General features: G+C 41.5%; 1 protein-coding gene across 2 annotated transcripts in view; it reads right to left on the minus strand.

Annotated features, from left to right (window-relative positions):
* Positions 1-385, minus strand: part of Gng12 (guanine nucleotide binding protein (G protein), gamma 12) — a 128,731-nt gene extending 128,346 nt beyond the window's left edge. Inside the window, exon 1 of one of the 2 annotated variants that reach the window (XM_013020483.1) lies at positions 302-385. The gene's annotated coding sequence lies outside the window, so the exon portion shown is untranslated. Of the gene's footprint in view, positions 1-297 lie in introns of both variants that reach the window. The other variant, XM_013020484.1, reaches the window with a different exon arrangement.
* Positions 386-19,872: the final 19,487 nt, after the last annotated feature.

The raw sequence follows: 19,872 nt of genomic DNA on the forward strand, positions 1-19,872 counted from the left end.
CCCGGCCGCCACGGCCCGGGCCCCGGTCCGGGAGACCCCAGCTTCCCGCGCTCCGGGGCCGACGCCCGTCGAGGGCGCGCGCTCCGTTCCGGCTTCGGCGTCCCAGGCCCTCTCTCCCGCGCCCAGTGTCCGGACCAGTCCCCGCCCTCCAGGACACTCTTCCCTCCTTCCTTCCTTCCTTCCTTCCTCCGCTCCCCCCTCCATCTCCCTTCCCAGCTCCCGGGACTCAGAGGGGCCACCGCCCCGCGCTGCGCCCCAGCGCCCTGCGGGACCGACTCCCCGGCGCCCGCCGCTCACTCGCCTGCCCGTGCGCTGGCCCGTCGCCGCCACCGCCACTGCCGGGACTCGGTCTCCAAGGGCTCCTGGAGACGGCTCCGACCTCTCCTCCGCGCGTTCCTCAGGCGCGGGCTCCGCCTGCTCGGGTGGGCGGGGCAGAAAGCCTGTGGGCGGGGCTTACCGCTCGATGGGCGGGGACTGCGGCCCGACGGGCGGGGCAGCGGCCCGGACGCTGGCTCTTCTCTTCTTCCTCCTGGTAGCCTGAAGCTTTGGACTCCCAAGCTGCGGTCAGTAGGGCATGCTCCAGCCCCGGGGTGTCGAGGGGAGGCACCGCACCCAGACCCCCCGGGCTCGTGCAGCTTGGGACGGTGTAAGAACAACGATCTAAACTAGGTCATCCTCGCCCTCCTCCTCCCCGCGGTTTCCGAGGGCTTGGGGGTTCCAGGTTTTCGGGTCCCCACTCAGGCCACCCCTGGGACACTAGGCCAACTCCTCACAAGCTCCCTTCGCGTGCGAACGCCTTGCCTGCCCCATATCTATGGTCCCCTGAGCTGCCAAACCCCTACACAGAGTTAGGCTCTGCTCCAGAAATTTCACAGGAAAACAGTCACATTTAAAAGGGCCCTGAGGCCATGGGGGTGATTTTCGTTTCCCAGAAACGAAGGTATGATCAGATTGTTCAATTTGAAGTACTGTATCTCCATCCACTCGTCCTGAACTTCCCCCCCTCTCTTATCCCATGAAATTTCTGTTTCCCAAGGCTCAGAAGTTGGCAGAATTGTATGTAATTAATTAATTGGATTTGGTTGGTCTTTTCTGGATGGATTCAGGTTTGGGTGGATTGAAGAGCCACTTTTGCTTGCACAGACTTCATTCTGCTCATATAGCCAATCAGTGAACTAGGGAGCATCACTACGTCCCGGGAAATGAGGGCGATTTGCCAATGAATAGAGGTTTGCTCTGGAAAAACCTACTCCAGAAAGAGTAAAGAACAAAACTGTTCTGATTTTAATACTTGGCTGACTTCTAGAGTATCCCGAAGTATCCGGGGGTGGGCGTTGTTTTGTTTTCATTGTTGGTGTTGGTGGTATGTGTGTTTTCTCGCTCACACACGTTCCAGTACTGGGGCTTGAACTCAGGGTCCGGATCCTGTTCCTTAGCTTTTTGCTCAAGATTGCACCTTACCACTGGGACCACAGCTCAATTTCTGGCTTTTTTTTTTTTTTAATGATGAACTGGAGGTAAGTTTCTCATGGACTTTCCTGCCCAGGATGACTTCAAGCTATCACCCTTAAATCTCAGCTTCCTGAGTAGCTAGGAACACAGGTGTGAGCTCCATTTCTCAGCTGGTGTCTGCTTTCTTGTTTGACAGGGTAGAGGTAAAAGAGAAGATGAAGCCAAAATAGGTCACTTAGAACCAGCATGGGCAGAACCCATATTTATAGTGGAGTCTTAAAGCATTGCTGAGGATATCTGCATGGAATTCCACATCTTGAGTGACTCCCTGGGGGAGGGGCACTGAGAGTTGAGATAAGGAGTTATCTTCCCCCTTGATTTCCTCCCCACCCCTTCTCAAGTACCCATCTTGCTGAATTCATTTGGGCAGGGTCCAGAAGGGACATCACAAGTAGAGGAAGTGCATGATTGGATGCTTGATCAAGGAGTGTAGTCTTAGCAACCTGTGGATGGCATGGTTGTTGGGGTAAAATCCACAGCCTGTCAGCAAAGCCCTTCATTTCCTGTTGTACAGCATTAGGAAACACTTGACTGATTTCAGGTACTGACAGCTCAAAGATACACCCTACATAGAACAATCTGATACCAGAATTGACTACTACAATTTTATTGCTAATTTCCCTTTCTGGGGGCAGGCTCTTCATGTACTTCATTGTATTTTTCTCTCAGTATCTTGCAGAATCTTGAAGATGCAGGTATCAAGAGCTCAGTGGTTTATTGAAGATTTTCTGCTTTGAGACTATTCAACCACTGGCCAGTTTAGAACAGCAATAGCCTATAAACTGTGACCATCTCCCCTGGAAAAGAACAATGGAAAGTAAGCATGTAGAAACAACAATAAAACCTGTTGAGTTTAATCGTTGAAAAGATAGCCTTGCCTGGCTCTGGTGGCTCAGGCCTGTAATCTAGCTACTCAGAAGGCTTAGATCTGAGGATCGTGATTCAGTGCCAGCCTGGAGAAGGAAAGTCTGTGAGACTCTTATCTCCAATTAACCACCAGAAAACTGGATGTGGCACTGTGGCTCAAAGTGGTAGAGAGTTCACCTTGAAAAAAAAAAAAACTACCAGCCTGCAACCAATTGAAAATAAAATACAGGTAGACACCATATCTGTGAGTTCTATATCCTCAGACTCAACCAACTGTAGATACAAAGCATCTGAAAAAAATCTGTACTAAGTAAAAATATTTTTCACATTATTATGTCTTTTATAATACAGTGTAACAGCTATCAACAAAGCATTTGTGTTTTGTTAGGTATTATAAGTAAGGATGCTTAAAATATAGGGAAGGCTACCAATAGACGCTATGCAAATTTGTGTGAGACTATACTATCAGTGGTATTGGGGGGGGTGATTCTGGAGCCAATTCCCTGTGGGTATTGGGGGACAACTGTACAGATAGAGAAGCCCTAAGTTAATTAGTTGAAAGGCCAGGGTAATAACAGCTAACATTTAACCAGCACATCCTGTATGACAGGTGTCATGTTAAGTGCTTTACATATATTAGCTCTTTTAATCCTCCTAAAAGTCCTACCAGGCAAGATAAGTTTAAGCATATAGTCTGAAAGTGGCATATGCAGGATTCGAGCTCAGCTCACTGAGCTCCAAATTTTGTGTTTTTACCTATAGCCCCAGATCCAATCTTCTTTTTGTTCTGCTGTTTTCTGAACTTCAGAGACTCACATCTCAACTTCATATTGCTCTTTCACCTAGTTTCTGCTCATATATTTGGTTGACTTATTTTTGTTATCTCTTTTTTACCTTCATAGTTAGTGATTTTACTGATGAACCCATGATCATAGGTTTGATAATCAAGCATCTCTCTCTTATCCTAGTTAATATTGAAGGACATCCCCAATTCTATCATTCCATGCCAACTCTTGGCCATATCCCTTAGGATCTTTTTCCAATTGGTGCACACTGGGTCAACTTGTACTTCCTGTCTGGCAGTGCCTGCATCTTATGTCTCAGTACAATATTTGCTGTAGGATTTACTTTCCCAGGATATGGGGCAGCCAGGAATGCCTGGTAATTAGTGTCCTCCAACCTTGAATCTAGCCTTAAACCAGAGACAGAGGAGCATGGAGGTAACAATACTCTGGCTTCTTTGCCCCTAACTGGGCCCTAAGTAGGCACTGTCTATAGAGCTCCCTTTCCTTATGGGACCTTGCTTAGCATCAATCACAAGGCCTTCTTTGATTTTCTTAATCTTTGCAGTTCTACTTCCTACTCCTCTACCAATTTTTCCTAAGAATATATACTCATCAGGAACTGTGACATAATTATGGGGCTCAATACAGAGTGAAAAACTGTTCATAAATTATTAAGAATTTTAAAATGTCAATAGTTGAGAATTAAACCAAATATAGGTCCTTATGTTCTATACAGGTATGTCTCTAATAGACTCTACACCCTTGAGCCCTCATCTCGGGTTCAGACTCCTAAGTAAACACAATAGCTATTACAGTTAAAAAAAAAAAAAGACCAACTAAATACTACCAAAGTTATCTGTGTAACTCAAAGTCATCTGTGTAACTCACTGGTGACTAACATCCTACTAGATGGAGGTCTATCTTGTAGGAGGAGACATTAATGTTGAGTTGTATGTGAAGAGCTTAGGCCACAGAAAGGAGTATTGAAGTGGAGAATGGACTAGGTTGAGATGTCCTCACTGACACTAAGTAATCTATCCAAAGTGTGAAGCTGAGTGATATCTTAGATCGAGGTCGCTACAAGTGAATTTGAAGGTTTCTTGAAGGTTTGTTGGTAAGTTGTTAAGAGAGACATCTGTAAAGAAGTGAGGTTATCAGGATTGGTTAGAGAAAGAGGCTGCTGTTCAATGTGGGGTCAGCTAAGACAGGAGCTGGGCTTATTGCCCAGTAGGAGACTGAAGCTAGTGTCCCTTTAGTTGGCCCAAATTGAGTCTAGGGGCTTGGCCTTTGTATTTTCATTTCTTCTATTGCAATGGAAAGAAGCAAACCTTGTCAAAGCAGTTCCCTGGGTCATTCCTTGCTTAAGGATGGATCTCTGCAGGATGTGTGTAGAGCCAAAGATCCCATGGCTGGAAACAGCAATGTCAGGATCTGGAAGAAGGTCCTGGGCACAATCTGTGAGACATTCCTCAGCATCTGGGGAAAGTTGCTTAGCATGCACTATGGGTGGTCATCTTCACTGAAGGCTATTATTGGTTGTACTTTGCCCTTTTGGTATCATGGCCCTGTTGAATGTCCTACTTTTTCTTTTTCTTCTCTTTTTATATTCTTTTCTTTTTTTAAATTGTAGATTAAACTCAGAGCCTCGATCTTCCTGGGGAAGTGCTATGTCACTACACTCAAGTCATGTCCATAGCTCTTTTGCATTTAGTTTGTTCTATTTAGATAGGTTCTCAAGCTTTTGCCTCAGCTGTCCTAAGTCAAGATCCTCCTATCTCTGATTTCCAAGTATCTGGAATCACAGACAGTAGCCACAGAGCCTCTTTGTGTTTGAGACTGGGTCTCGCTAATTTTTTGCCTGTGTTGTGCCTGAATCAAGATCTTCCTATCTCTACCTCCCAAAGTCTGAGACTACATGTGTGAATCACCACACCTAACCCTTTCATGCACTTGTTTTTCACCTATCTCTCAGTGGCACTCAAACAACTCAGTTGCCTATAAAACAGTTGTAGTAGAATGGAGTAAGATTTATACCTAAATCCCTAAAGGGACTAACATTTAAAAAAAAGTGTGAAAGAATGGCTTCTACACTCCCAATTTTACAAAAACTTTTGCCAAAAAGGAATCCTTCCTCACTTATCTAACTGTTAATGGAACAAGCAAGAAAATTGATTTTATAACTCAGGACAGCAGATTTTACTGTCAGCTTGTATTCAGTATTCTCCAGTACCACCTCAATGAAAGCATCAGTCAGAAAGAAGTGAGAAAGAAATAAGAAAGCTGGGCACTGGTGTCCCATTGCCTGTAATCCTAGCCATTCCCTCTTGGGACCTGAGGATCACAGTTTGAAGCCACCATGGGCAGGAAAGTCTCTTATTTCCAGTGAACTGCAAACAAACAAACATTTCTAAGAAGCAGGAAGTGGATCTGTGGCTCAAGTAAGAGAGTGCTAGCCTTGAGCAAAATAGCTCAGGGATAGTGTCTAGGCCCTGAGTTCAAACTCCTGGACTGGCACCAAAAAAAAAAAAAAAGGGAAGGAAGGAAGAAAGGAAGGAAGGAAGGAAGGGAGGGAAAGAAGGAAGGAAGGAAAGAAAGAAGAAAGAAAGAAAGAGAAAGAAAAAAAAGAAAGAAAAAGGAAAAAGCATGACCAGGCTTCACAGCCTTCAGGATGATTTGTAGGGGTATCAGCTTTGCTCCCTGCATATTGTACTTGTCCTGCTGCATGTGGCCACACTCTGTCTGAACCTGTCTTAGAAGTTATGAAGAGCTAGTATCTCTGGAATAGGCTACTTGGGCAAGTGTTTCATGAACTGGTTTTTCTGCTCAGTCAGAGGCTGCCATACTCCCATGCAGAGTTAGGTAAGGAAGAAGCACCCACAGACTTGGAAATCCCCAGATAACCTGTTGAAACATGTATGGCCACAGGCAGGAGCTATGACCCAAACTGTAGCTACAGATCAGAAAGCAATTGAACAAGTTCCATCCTCAAATGGGTGGAAACCATCAGAGACCTGGGAGAGAATGACTCAAAAGAGAGGTAGTAAGGCCTGGTGTTGGTGCCTCGTACCTGTAATCCTAGCTACTCTGGAGGCTGCAATCAGAGGATGGAAGTTCAAAGCCAGTCTGGGCAGGGAAGTCCATCAGAATCTTATCTCCAATTAACTAGCAAAAGCCAGAATAGAATGGTGGCTCAAGTGGTAGAGCCAGGGACAGCACTCAGGCTTTGAATTCAAGCCCCAGGACCCACATTTTTTTTTAAAGGTGTTAATTCAAAGTAGTTGTTTTCTGACTGTGCATGTTAGGCCTTTTCAGTCTGGACAGCAGAAGTTCCAAATATTGTCTGTGGGTCAAATAAATGAATTAGTGAACTTCCTATTATTGGAGTAGTTAAACCAATGGTCACCCAGAAAGTCGAGACATAGAGGGTATGGGAAAGCATCCTAAACATCCATTAAAGGAGACAGGATCCATCTATCCATGGTGCCCTGAGGCTTGCTAAGCATAAACTTATTTATCTGTATTTTTAGCGGGGGGGGGGGGGGAAGGATAACAACCAGTGGTGTGGACAATTGGATAGAAAACATATTTGGTATAGCAGATTGCAACTTAGATTTTTACCAGTTTTTCAAATTTAAGTATATCATTTCCATTTTTAAATGGTATGGTCTGTTTATTTCAAAATACTTCCCAGATCTGAGTAGTGGTTATAACAGAACGATGCAACAAATAATTGGGTAATTAAGGTTTCTATAGACTTCCTCTTCCTACTCCTTCCCATTTTTATTGTTTCCTGCCTTTTCCTCCCTTTACCTGGCCACCCTCTTCCTTCTTTCTCATTCTTCTATCGAGATATAGTTTGCACTCATGCTATTTCAGAGAGGACTAGGGGGAGGACTGAGGTTTCCTCCTCTTTCTAGTTTGGATCTTCTTTGTAGTTTGGGCCCAGTTTGAATGATTAAGGAAGTCAGGAACAAAATTACGCCAGGAGAAGAGAACTAAGGTCCTAAAGAATAAGTCCAGAACTAGCAGATGTGAGGGGGGGGGGGAACCCCTGAGGAAACCCAGAAAAGGTATCAAGCTCCAGAGAAGGGCTGGGAATTGGAGGGAGCATACCTTCTCTTTTTCTCCTACCCATCAAATATCTACTTACCATGCAATGCAATTAGCCTCTAGGTGCACAGAGGAAGGATGGGGACATTCTCCTTCCCAGGCCATGGTACCCAGCATCAAAACTCCTACTTGCAGAAGCCACATGAGCTGAGGAAGGGATGCCAGGCCCAACAGTGCCAAGTCCTTGCTCATTTCCAGAACTCAGACAGAAAAGCTGGATATTGGCCCTGATAGGAAATGTACTCTGATGCTAAGTAATTAAATGTATCAATAGAAACATTTTCTTTGTCCACCACTCACCTCAGACCTTTTCCTGAAGAAAACAGAGGCCCTGGCAATGTCAGAGGAGGAAGCAGTCTGTGAGACAGTGATTAGATTATTGCTTCATCCCTTGCCTCAGTGATTGGGTTTTGACTCATACACCATCAACTATGTGCTGCTGTGAGCTACGTTGAGAGGGGAATGGAAAATATTTGCTGGGCATTCTGATAACAGACCTGCTAATTTCATTTAGCTTTGGATCCTGGTGAGAATGGAAAGGGCCGGTCTGTAACCTCTGTGATTGCCATTTACATTGTTCCCAAAATATCAAAAACTTTTTTTCAGAGTATAGAGAGCCTTAGGAAATGTGATTTAAGTTGAATTTTCTTTCACTATTTCAGTGTTCAATGATTTGATAGAATGCTGAATTCCTGACATTGTTGTTGATACTATACAGTTAGCTTAGTGTTTTAAAAAATGTGGATTATTTCTGTCTTAAGCCTACCCTGAAAATATATGCCACATTAAACATTTAAAGATAATAAATTTGGATTTATTTGTAGAGTGTTCTGACCATATAACTCTCCTGTTATACACTCTTCAGAGTCAGGCACTGGCAGCTTATGCCTGTAATCCTAGCTACTCAGGAGGCTGAGATCTGAGGATTGCCTTTGAAGCCATCCTGGGTAGGAAGGTCTGTGAGAGTCTTATCTCTAGTGAAACTGCAAAGAGACAGAAGTGGAGCTGTGACTCAAGTGGTAGAGTACTAGCCTTGAGCAAATAAAGCTCAGGGAAAGCACCTAGGCCCTGAGTTCAAGGCCAGAACTGAAACAAAAGAAAACAAACACAAAAAGTAAACATCTTTGGGTGTCTTGTTTTCTCTTCTATTTTCTGGATGTTGTTAATCAGTCACTTATGGTCTCAGTACTAATTTGGGTACACATCAATTTACAGAGATTTCTAGTGGATTTCGCTAGAAATACTTCTTTTCCTACAAATAACCTTGATCTTTAGTCTGGAATGTAGCTGAGTTAAGTGGAAGCAGATTAATTTTTTCTGGTCTTGCTTTTAAGATTTGGCAGAGCTGGGTGCTGATGGTTCACACATATAATCCTAGCTATTTAGGAGACCAAGATCTAGAGGAATGTGCTCAGAGGCCACTAGCCTCCATCTGAAAAACAAATGAACAGCAAAAAGCAGGGCTGGAGATGTGACTTAAATGGTAGAGCAGCAGCCTAGCAAGTGTGAAGCCCTGAATTCAACCTCCAGTAGGTACCACCAAAACAAGAAAATTTTACTTGGCAGGACAGGAGCATTTGTCATTCCAGGTCTAATTTTCCCTCTCTTGAAACAATACCTGTATTTCTGCCCCCCAACATCTTGGCACAGTGTGAGTGTCAGACATTGTTACCTCTAATCCTTACAGGTGGCCTGTTCTTCACCATTGTGCAGCTGCTCCCTCCCCCTGCATGGTTCATCATCACACTCCCCACAGAGGACCACCACTGCTAGTGCCTGCTTGACTTTCTGCATAGCTCTCTCTTCTCTGATTCTCTAGTCGATGCATTCTAGTTACTTTAATCTCTGCTTTCCTCTCATCTGTTTGTCATCAGTGTCTCACCACTGTCTTTTCCTGGATTCAGTTCCTCTCTAGACTGTGGGAATTGTCCTCAGGGTGGAATTGACAGTCTTACCTCCTTTAGATTTTTTTTAACCTCTCAGGGATCACTGCCATTTCATCACCCCATGTGCAGTATTTTGCAACTGTTCTTTTATATAACGTATCTGTTTTCTGGTTGTTTCAGGGAGGAGGGAAAAATTAGTTCCTTTCCTCCCTTATGCCTAAGAATGGCAGCTCCTTATCCATCACTCCAAATCAGGCATTTTTCTTCTTTTCCATGTACTGCCATCTACTATTATTGTCTGTTTCCCCCATTAGGCTGTCAATTTCATGAGAGCAATTATGATATGCCTGGTTGTTTTTTTTTAACTACTGGCCTCCTAACACTTTATCACAGTGGCTGACACTTAGTAGTCCTCATTAAATATTGGCTGAATGAAAGCTAGACTGGACTAGATCGTGGGAGGTTCTGAACATAGATCAAGGAAACTGAACAGAGCAGAGGAGCAGAGGCTCCTGGTTGGAGACTAGAAGGATGTAGGTCAAGTTTGATTCTCTTGCACTGTGAGGACCTTGAAGGGTGCAGCACTGGTGACTTGGCCCCAGCTACTCTGTTTGTAAATCTGCCAAAGCTCTTGGCAGATTAGGTCACATTTTTTGGAATCTACTTGGAATTCAGGAACATGGCAGTAATAACGAATCTGTTTCTGACCCTGCCTCCTAATCTGATTGGCTCTAAGCCCTTTACAAACATTAATTATATCTCACATTGGAGTTGCCACCCAAACTGACCTCCTTAGACCATTACAGTCTGGGACCATTCAGCACCCTTGTCCCACAATAGCATACCTCCTTCCTAAATGAGAAAGATTATTGTATTGTCTCTAGTAATAGCCTTCAATTATTTAGTCAGTGTCCTAATGATGGAGATAGCAATTGAGTAATGTTCTTTAAAACCTCACTTGAGAATTGCAAACACATTTTCACTGGTTTTTCTGAATTGAGTTTCTATGACTATTCATAGGAAAACATGTTAGAAATTACTGCAAAATATTTTTCCTTTTGTTAGTTCAGGTACATAATTTACAAATAAAGATGCCTATATTGGGACTACATACTAAAAGTCCTTACAGATAAAATACACAATATACATATTTCTAGCTGCACATTGGTTCCATATGCCTGTAATTCTAGCTACTCAGGGGATGGAGATTTGGAAGATTGTGATTTGCGGCCAGCCTGGGCAAAAGGGTTATAAGACCCTAACTCAAAGGTAGTGGCATGCACAAAGCATTCCAGGCAGGAAGCATAGATAGGGGATTAGATAGGATTTTTACCTCAAAAAATAACCAGAGCAAAAAGGCTTGAGGTATGGTTAAAGTGGTGGGGAACTCCTTACCAAGAGTAGAAGTCCTGAGTTCTGACCCCATTATCACTAAAAGATAAAAAAGATAGATAACATTTTCTAGATTAAAGATTTAATCCAATCCCCACTTGCTCTTCGTACAAAAGCAAGGGTAATTGTGTTTCCTTCTCCAAAATAAATGAAATCTCAATGCCTTCTAGGGCTTTGTTTTAAGAAGCCAATTTTATAGCAAGCTGAAGTTGGAAATGATAGCATTTTCCTGTAGAGTGTTCAATCACATTGTTGATGCCTCTCATGTTTGTGTAGCACATTGTAATTTTTTATTTCAGAACAGCTTAGGTCTGCTCTCAGCTAAGATTTGTTTATATGTAGTTTCTTTATGAAGCCTGTTAGCTCTACTTAGTAGCTAAATTGAAAACCCAGAACAATAAATACAAATACAATGGAAACGTCCTAGGCTCCATCAGTACATGTGGACAGACTGAATTACTGGCGAGACAGTAGAGATAATGGACTTTACATGTGCTAAGGTGACGGATTTGTTAGTGAAAGAGATATTCTGGAAAATGGATCTCTGGCCACAGGCTCGCTGGATGACACCAAGTAGAATAGAAATGAACTTTCCAGCTGAGCTTTTCCTAAATTCTTGTATACAGGCAGTGCACTCAAGAACAAAATAACGTGGTCATTGTCAGTATTTAAATTCTGGAAGAGCAGACCTGAGACTGTGAATCCAACTCTGCCTACTACAAAGCAACACATGGACTACTCAGTGAACCAGTACATTGCTTTTAAATTCATTGTTTAAGGTCTTAAGAGGGTATTTTTGTCATTTGCAACTAAAAGAATTGTGACTCCTGCAATGATATTCTCTTTTTAAATCAACTAATCATATTTCTCAGTTGGTGACTTAGGTTTAATATTGATTTGGGCAAGGACCTGATCTTATTTGATTTGCTTTCAATCCCTCCCTTTAATTGTATTCCTGTGCTTTGCCTTCATGTTCATAGACATTTGAATTTTGAGGTATATCTCTTTGTTTGCATGTGTTGGTATAGCATGGAAAATGTTCATCTCTTCTCTTAAGGTTGATTAATGGGTGCTAAGTTATTGTGAGGTAAAAGAGAGACATCTTAGTCGTCTATTATACAGTAAAGTTACTATAAGTAATGGTGGCGTACATATACACACATGTACGTACACACATATTCAGAAGAAAGGATCTGAATGCCTTCAACATAAAAAATGATGAGTGTTTGTGGAGATAGGTATGTTTGCCTTGATTTGAGTAATCACAATGTATACATGAATCACATGGCCTTTCACAAGTATGTATGAGTTCTATGCTAATTAAAACAAGAAATATAAAATGAAAACATTTAATGTATTTTAGTGCTGTAGTAGTGACACTTTCACTACTCCTTTTGTAAATTAGTAATACTCCTGAATTCTTCAAATTCAGTGTCACGATGGTCTATACTTTTGTCCAGAAGTGAGGCATCCACTTTAAATGTCTCCTGTAAGATAAGAGGCCTGTTTTGATGCCCCCCCATTTTTTTTTACTGTAGTATTGTTCTGTTTTATTAGAATTTAAAAGTAACTTATTTTCTGAATGCTTCTTTCTCCATCTCATCATGCTGAATGCATCCTTTGTCTTTAAATAGAAAATATATTCTGGTTATATGGATGCACTCCATTCTCATGTCTTTGAGAGTATTAATCATACACTTATGGATCTGTTTTTTTTTTCTCTTCACTATCAGTGTTTCTGATGAGTTTTCTTTCTTTTTTATAATTGAAATTTCCTCTTTACCTGTGTCTTCTGCTTTAGCAACCTCTCTTCAAATGCCTGGGGCTTCTTTGCAGATTCAGACTGGGCTCAGTGGTGGCCACAGGTAATGCAATGCATCAGAGACTTGGCTGGCTTCGCCATCTAGAGAATGCTGTTGTTTTCGGTAGATCTTCCCTAAGCTGGTCAGATACCACAAAAAGGAGATTAAACACCCTACTTGGGGTTGGGGGAGTATTTAAGACTATCAGTATTGCAGTAGTCTAGAGTTTCTTCATTTTTGTTTTTTCAAGCTGTTCACTTGGATCCTTTGATTTAGGGGGAGTACTCAGTATTTACCTGTGGCTCCTGTCCATGTTCTCTGTGTACTTTCCATCCATCCATCCATCCATCCATCCATCCTTCCTTCCATCCATCCATCCATCCATATATACATACATACATCCGTCCATCCAGCAAATACTTAGTACTTTGTCCTAAGCACTTGGGGAACAATCAAAACTGATTAAAATCTCTGCCCACCTGGAGCCTACATTCCACCAGGAATACATCTCTAGTATTCTGCCAGCATGTGTGTTGGGGTGGGGGCTGGCTGGGAGAGGGTACCTGACTTAAAGGGACATAGCAAGAGTTTGAAGGTCTACAAACTTCTTGTAAAAGCTATCAACCAGTCTTCCTATTCTTGTCTTATCTTATACCTATCTTCAAAGGTGCTTTGTGCCATTATTTTCTTAGCCTGTCTGGATTTGATGGAATAAAGTAGCTTGCTTGTTTGTTGGTATTCTTCACCAGACATTTGGATTTCAGCTCTCTTTTTCTGCTGCATCAATTGGTATCCCTTGGATTGGCTTCAGGACTTCTGGAGGATACCAGAGTCTGGGAATGCCCAGGTCCCTGATATAAAATGATATAATAACTGCATATAACCTATTCACATTTTCCTGTATATTTTAATTCATCTCTAGATTACTAAAAGTATGTAATGTGATTTAAATGTTACATTAATAGAATGCTGTGCTGTGTTGTTTAGGGAATAATGACAAGGAGTCAAAAATCTGTAACATGTTCAATATAGTGGCAATTAAAACTACTTTGATCAGTGGTTGGCTGGACCCTCAGAAGTGGAGCTTCTCCACCTCAGAGGTAGAGAGATTACTGTGAAATAAATTTGGTTTATTAGTCTTCAGAGCCTTATGTATTCCTTGTTGGGGTGGAGTTTGGTCCCTTAAACCTCTAAAGCTCTCTGCTGAGGGAGCTACTTATCCATAGCCAGTTAGAAGACCAAGAGTCAGATTATTTAGTTAGCTGTGCTGGAGGACTGAGTTGGAAGCCAAATGGAATTGCATCCTTTCTTCAGAGTAGATTGGTTGATTCTAGAACATTCACGTCTGCACAGTACGTACTGATCCATGGACTTGACCAGTTAGGCAATGGAGAAGGAAGGTCTCAGTGGCTTCATTCACACAGTTGCAGAAGAGCAGGCAAGAGAGAGGGCATAAATATTGTTAGACCTCCTCCAAAGAGACAGCTTGTGCTGAGGGCATGATTCATGCCAGGAAAGAGAAGACAGAAAGAGATAGCCCACTGTGCTCAGGCACATAAAGCAGAAGAGGATACAGGTAACACATCAGGCCTCCATTAAAAAATGACCTAAGTGAATCTGCATGGCCTATGAGATTAGCACCTGAGGGATACCTCTATGGACAACTGTCATGGAGCCTAGAGAAGGATGAGTAAGACCATTTTCTCTCCTGGAAACTTGGCCGGTAGTGTTCTCTTTCTGTGTGTTAATGTAGAAACATGAAAAGACAAAATTAAGTTCCCCTTTTTATACTTCTATTTAGTAGAGATAAAAATGCTATGATTGCTTATAGTTGTTTTCATATTCTAAGTTCAAAACCTTATTTTCAACCACTCATGGTAGTAAACATTGAATTTTTAAATACCAATTATGATGCACTGTCATTAAAAAATTTATCTTTTAATCCAATTCTGGTTTCAACCCATTCAGTGAGTATCTTGTATCACTGATGGACTCAGGACTTTCCATTGAAAAATGCTGGTCTAGGGAGTTTGTTGACATAGTCTTGGAGAAAAGAACTTGTCCTGCCGGGTGCCAGTGGCTCACACCTGTAATCCTAGCTACTCAGGAGGCTGAGATCTGAGGATTGCGGTTCAAAGCCAGCCTGGGCAGGAAAGACCGTGAGACTCCTATCTCCATAAACCACTAGAAAACCGGCTATCACTAGAAAAACTGTCTCAAGTTGGTGGAGTGTTCGCCTTGAGCTGAAGAGCTGAGGGACAGCACCCAGGCCCAGAGTTCAAGCCCCACAACCAACCAAAAAAAAAAAAAAAAAAGAATTTGTCCTTTGTAAAACATTTCAGTAGCCCTTTGTGTATGCATAAAACAAGCAATAGGGACAAGTCTTTGTGACAAAGACACACAGTTTAGTAAAGCTATGAAGAGTAATACAACTTAGAAGACCTTCTCCTTGGGTAAAGATTATTCTGGAATTAACCTATTTTCATTCCCAGGCTGTGAGGATTATGGGTGGGAGGAATAACGGTTCCTAAGATGTAATATAGGGAGAGAGAAAAGACTGGGAGGCAGCCCTGATCTGAGCAAGACTGAGCCCTAGTACGTGGACCCCAAACCAGTGGTAGCTAAGGAGGTCCTAACTATGACTAAAGAGGAGTCTGCGCCAGCAGTAGTAACAGCTAACACTTTAGGTGACATTGGCATACTATGTCCTAATGACTTCAGGATATCCTGGAACCTTCAGGAAGGTGAATTCTTCACTGTGATCCAGCAATAGGCTAGTGACTTAGGGAAGAAAAGAAAAAAAGAGTTGTGTTGATAGTGAGTCAAACCAATACAGAGATAAGACAGTGTCATGTAGATATAGTTATGACATATCAAGAAGGGACAAATAAACCACAATGGAGCTGCTGTCTTGAATGAGGGGGGTAGTACCAAAAAAAAAAAAAGAGATGTATATCTTTACCTCCATGTTCTTTACAAATCTTCAGCACTATTCTAGAGGGATGATTGGATTTCTTGCAATCAGTTAGGGCTTGAATTCATTTCTAGATTTTTCAAAGAGGTTTTTTGTGTTCTGCATCTTGGTTTCCCCCTCAGGATCCTCTTTGTCTCAGGAGCTTGTCCTGAACGGCCGACATCAATGGATAGTTCCCTTGCCTTCTGACATCTTGGTAGATTTGACTAATGGGAGGTAATACAAGGAATAAACATTTAGCATATTTATTTCCCCATTTTTCCCCTACTAGATGTTAGTTAATATATGTTTTCAAAATATACTTGAAAATTACTCCTCTTCTGTTGTTCATTTACCCTTGTGCCTTCCCCATCTCTTCCTAAGTAGTTCCTTAGTTGGATTTATGTTCCATATGTATCTCTTGGATTTTTTAATTTAAAATTTTATTGAGATTTTTAAAAAATTTTTACAACACAGTCATAAGAAACACCACAGGAAGATGTCATGTACTCTTTCCTACATTCTCTCTCATTGTAATATTTTGTAAAACTATAGCATAATAGCAGAAACTGGATGCTAGTATTATATCATTGGGACAGAAAGCATTTACATCATCACAAGGATTTCTAGTGTTTTTCCTTTATAGTTATGCCCCCAGAAAGTCCTGAACCCAAAGAAACCACTTATTTGTTTCCATTTCTATAATTTTGTCATTTCATATATCGTTATCTAAGCAAAATCACAAATTATGTAACCATTGGGATTGCATTTGTTCACTTGGTACAATTCTTTTGAGATCCATCCTAGTTATGGCTATCATATTTTATTCCTATTTATTGCCAAGTAGTACTCTATGTCATGATTGTCCAAGTCTTTGTTCAACTATTCACATATTGATAGATATTTTCCTCAATTTTCACTATTGCCATTAAGCTTCTGTACAGATTTGCAATAAACATACATCTTCATTTCTCTAGGATAGATGCCCAGGTGTGTATTACAGGATTTGGAAACTATATGTTGAATTTTTAAGAAACTGACTATAGATTTCCAGAGTGACTGAACCATTTTATCTTTCTAATAGCAATGTGTAATGGTACAATTTCCCTGTATGATTGCTACCTTTTGGTGTTGTCACTATTTTTTAATTTTACATATTCTGAAAAGATACTACTGTTTCATTGTATTTTAAATTTTCACTTTTCTAATAATATTGAATGTCTTCTGCTTATTTGTTGTCTGTATGTTTTCTGGAAAAATGACATGTTAAAACTTCATGTTAAAAGAATGTAATATATTATTATAAATAATATTAGTAGTAACACTGGTCATTATTATAAGCTTTCTATCTTTCTACTTAAAAATTCTATTGTAATGGAACAGATATGGCTCTTTTCCTTCATAAAACTTAAAATCTTAAAATGGATGAGGAATTTAAAAATCAAAATAATCATCTTAACTACAAATACCAAAATAATACAAAATAAAAAAACAAAGATATCATAACAAGAATATGGGTGATATAACTTACATTTGAGGGCAATGTATATTTCCAATTTGTATTTGGAAAACAGTTCAGTAATCTCAATTGCAGGGGAGCCAAGAGCAAGCAGCATGTATGAAGATCCTGAGACAGGGATGAGCTTGGGATGTTAGATCCAAAGAAGGTTAATTCTGGTCAGAATATAGAGTAAGACTGATGTGAAATAAGATGAAATTAGCAATGTAGGCAAAGTCCAGATAAAAAGGAGAAAAATTGCACTAGGCTGAGCATGAGATAGTGGCTTGAACCAGCTTTGTAGCTATGAGGATGGACAGTGATGCTGGAGAGGAAGTGCATGGAGTTCTGAGGTGAGAGAAAGGTGGAGTTGTCAAATATGGCTCCCAGGCTTCTTTCAAACCCCACTATTACTGGGGTTTGAACTCAGGGCTTCACATATGATTGGTTTGCTTGTGCTCTACCACTTGAGCCATCCTCCAGCCCAACTTTTTGCTGATTAACTGGAAATAGAGTCTAACAGACTTTTTTTTGTTCAGGTTGGCTTCCAATTGCCATCCTTCAGATCTTATAAACTCCAGAGTAACTAGGATTCCACCAGCACCTGGCTAACAGCGTCTTGATTCAACACCTGGTTGATGACCATGACTTTACCAAGATGGTGAAAATAGGAAGTGGATTTGGAGGTAACTGGCAGTGGATGGCCGCCATGTGAATTTTAGAGGAAATGAATTTCTGAAGCTTAGGGTGTGTCTACCAAAAGAATAGAATGCATTTACTTAAGAAGTGCAAATGAAGGTCCAACAGTGGAGGCTGAGTAGCTGAGGCTAAAAGACAACTCAAGCTCAAAATACCCCCCACCCCCTTGCCCTTGTTTTAATTTTGTTCATTGATTTTTAAACAAGTGTGGCTGGGTGTCCACCAGATGGCAACCTTTCTTTATAAAAGCCCAAATTTAGAAGCCATACCTTCTCGGTAACATGGAACTGGATTCCTATGAGACACACAGCCAGAGTCTACTCAAAATCACTGAAAGTGAAGCCCATCCTGCTGAGTTCTTCTCATAGGAGGCACAAGTGGAGGTGGCTTTATGAGTCAGCTCCTTCTGTGGCCTCTTCCAATGTGGTGTGTGTGTGTGTGTGTGTGTGTGCTATCTGAGACAGAGTCCTTCAGGTAATGAAAAGCTCCTTGATGCTAAGAACTTAATATTACTACAGGAGCAATACTAGAAGCCTCACAATAACCTATCTGGATCTCTTCCTTCCCCTGTTGAATGTTGTGTACATATTCCTACCAATCTCATGAGATCAGTATGAGTGTGAAATTAGATAATGTATGGCTATTAATGTTCCTAGGATGGGCCTGGGATAAAGTAAGCACTTCTTATTATATTATCCCACAATAACCCTTATCCCCATTCTTCGTGCCCCAAAACTCTGCCCTGCCAGCTTCAGTCATGGGCAGCATTCCAGGTTTGAGCTCATCAATGAAGCACATGAGTCATGCTACATGGCCAGTTTTCTGTCCAGTTCTCATAGACCCTGGCTCCTGGAAGCTGCTGCTCTTTGATAATCCTCTTGCATTTAAGATGGAGTCTGTCTGCAATTGACTTGTCTGATTGGCCAAGCAAGTCGTGAAGATGGAGAGAGAGGAAGCTCCTGCATCGAATACAAATGCCAGAAAACCAGTCACTTGCTAACACACTGCATTGGATTCAATTACTCTGTTTGGTTCTCTCATAATCTACTGAAACGAACAGAATTGTTATCTGTTATAACCATATATTATACCTAGTCTCTCAGGTGGGATTGGGGCAGGCACTCATTATATTTGGATATTTTCAAGGGACATATGACTTTATGAATATCGCTGGAATATGTCTGGAAGAGAAATTGAATTGATGCTAGTCTTTGTGATTCAGCCACAGGGGCTGTTTATGCAGCAAGAGCAGCCAGCTCCTCCCACTGCAGACATCCTCTCTCCCTTCTCTACTTACTCAGACAGCCATTTGCTTCATTTTTCCTTCAGAAAACTCCCAAATATGTTGGTTCTTTAAAAATATGTTATTTGAAATTTGCTAGTACCGTTACAATCAATAAGATTGTTTTCCAATTTCTTCCTTTCTCATGTGGCAGCTTATGCGGGGTTTGGGGTGGGGGCACTTGGTGAGAAATGAGTAGGAAATGTAGCTTTGCCATATAGGAGAGGAAAGTGGTTTGTGATTTTAAACCTGCATTGCAGATAGTGAAACCATGCTAAATGGGCAAGATGTGAAAATGTGGTCATACGGCCAGCAGGTTCTCTCTCTTCCTCTAGACAGTAAAGCTCAGATTGCTACAGACATGAATCTTCTTACATGAATTTTACATTGTAGGCTTTCTCATGTTTTTTTCAACTGATCTTTATATAGATTCAGCAACTTATTTTCCTTAGCAGATATTTATTTATTTATTCATTAATTTATTTATTGTTGGTCATGGGGCCTGAACTCTGGGCCCGGGAGCTGTCCCTCAGCTCTTCAGCTGAAGGCTGGTGCTCTACCACTTGAGCCACAGCCCACTTCCGGCTTTTTCTGCTCACGTGGTGCTGAGGAATCAAACCCAGGGCCTCAGGCATGAAAGGCAAGCACTTTACCACTGAGCCACCTTCCCAGCCCCAGAAGATATTTATTGAAAGCACACTCTGTGCCAGGCAACAGTGGAAGCAGTGGAGGAAAGCCCTGTCCTCATGCAGTTTTCTATTTAGTAGGACACACCCAGATAAACTATGTAGTTTGTCAGCTAGCAATGAGAGGATGGGAAAAACGAAACAGATACTTGGGAAGGGCATTATGTGTTGGGGAGGAGTAGAGGAAGTTAGGGATGTATGTTGTAACTTTAAATATGGCATTAGGGAGTGTGCAATTGAAATGATGACATTTTGATAAAGAACTGAGGCACACAAGGGAGAAAACCTTGTGGATACCTAGAGGAAATGACATTGTGGAACAAAGCAAGGAAAATTGCAAAAGCTTGTGGGAAGATAACATGATGGAACAGGGTAAATGGATGACTGAGTCAGGACATGA

This window comes from Dipodomys ordii, unplaced genomic scaffold (assembly GCF_000151885.1).
Source record: "Dipodomys ordii isolate 6190 unplaced genomic scaffold, Dord_2.0 Scaffold51, whole genome shotgun sequence".
NCBI lineage: Eukaryota > Metazoa > Chordata > Mammalia > Rodentia > Heteromyidae > Dipodomys > Dipodomys ordii.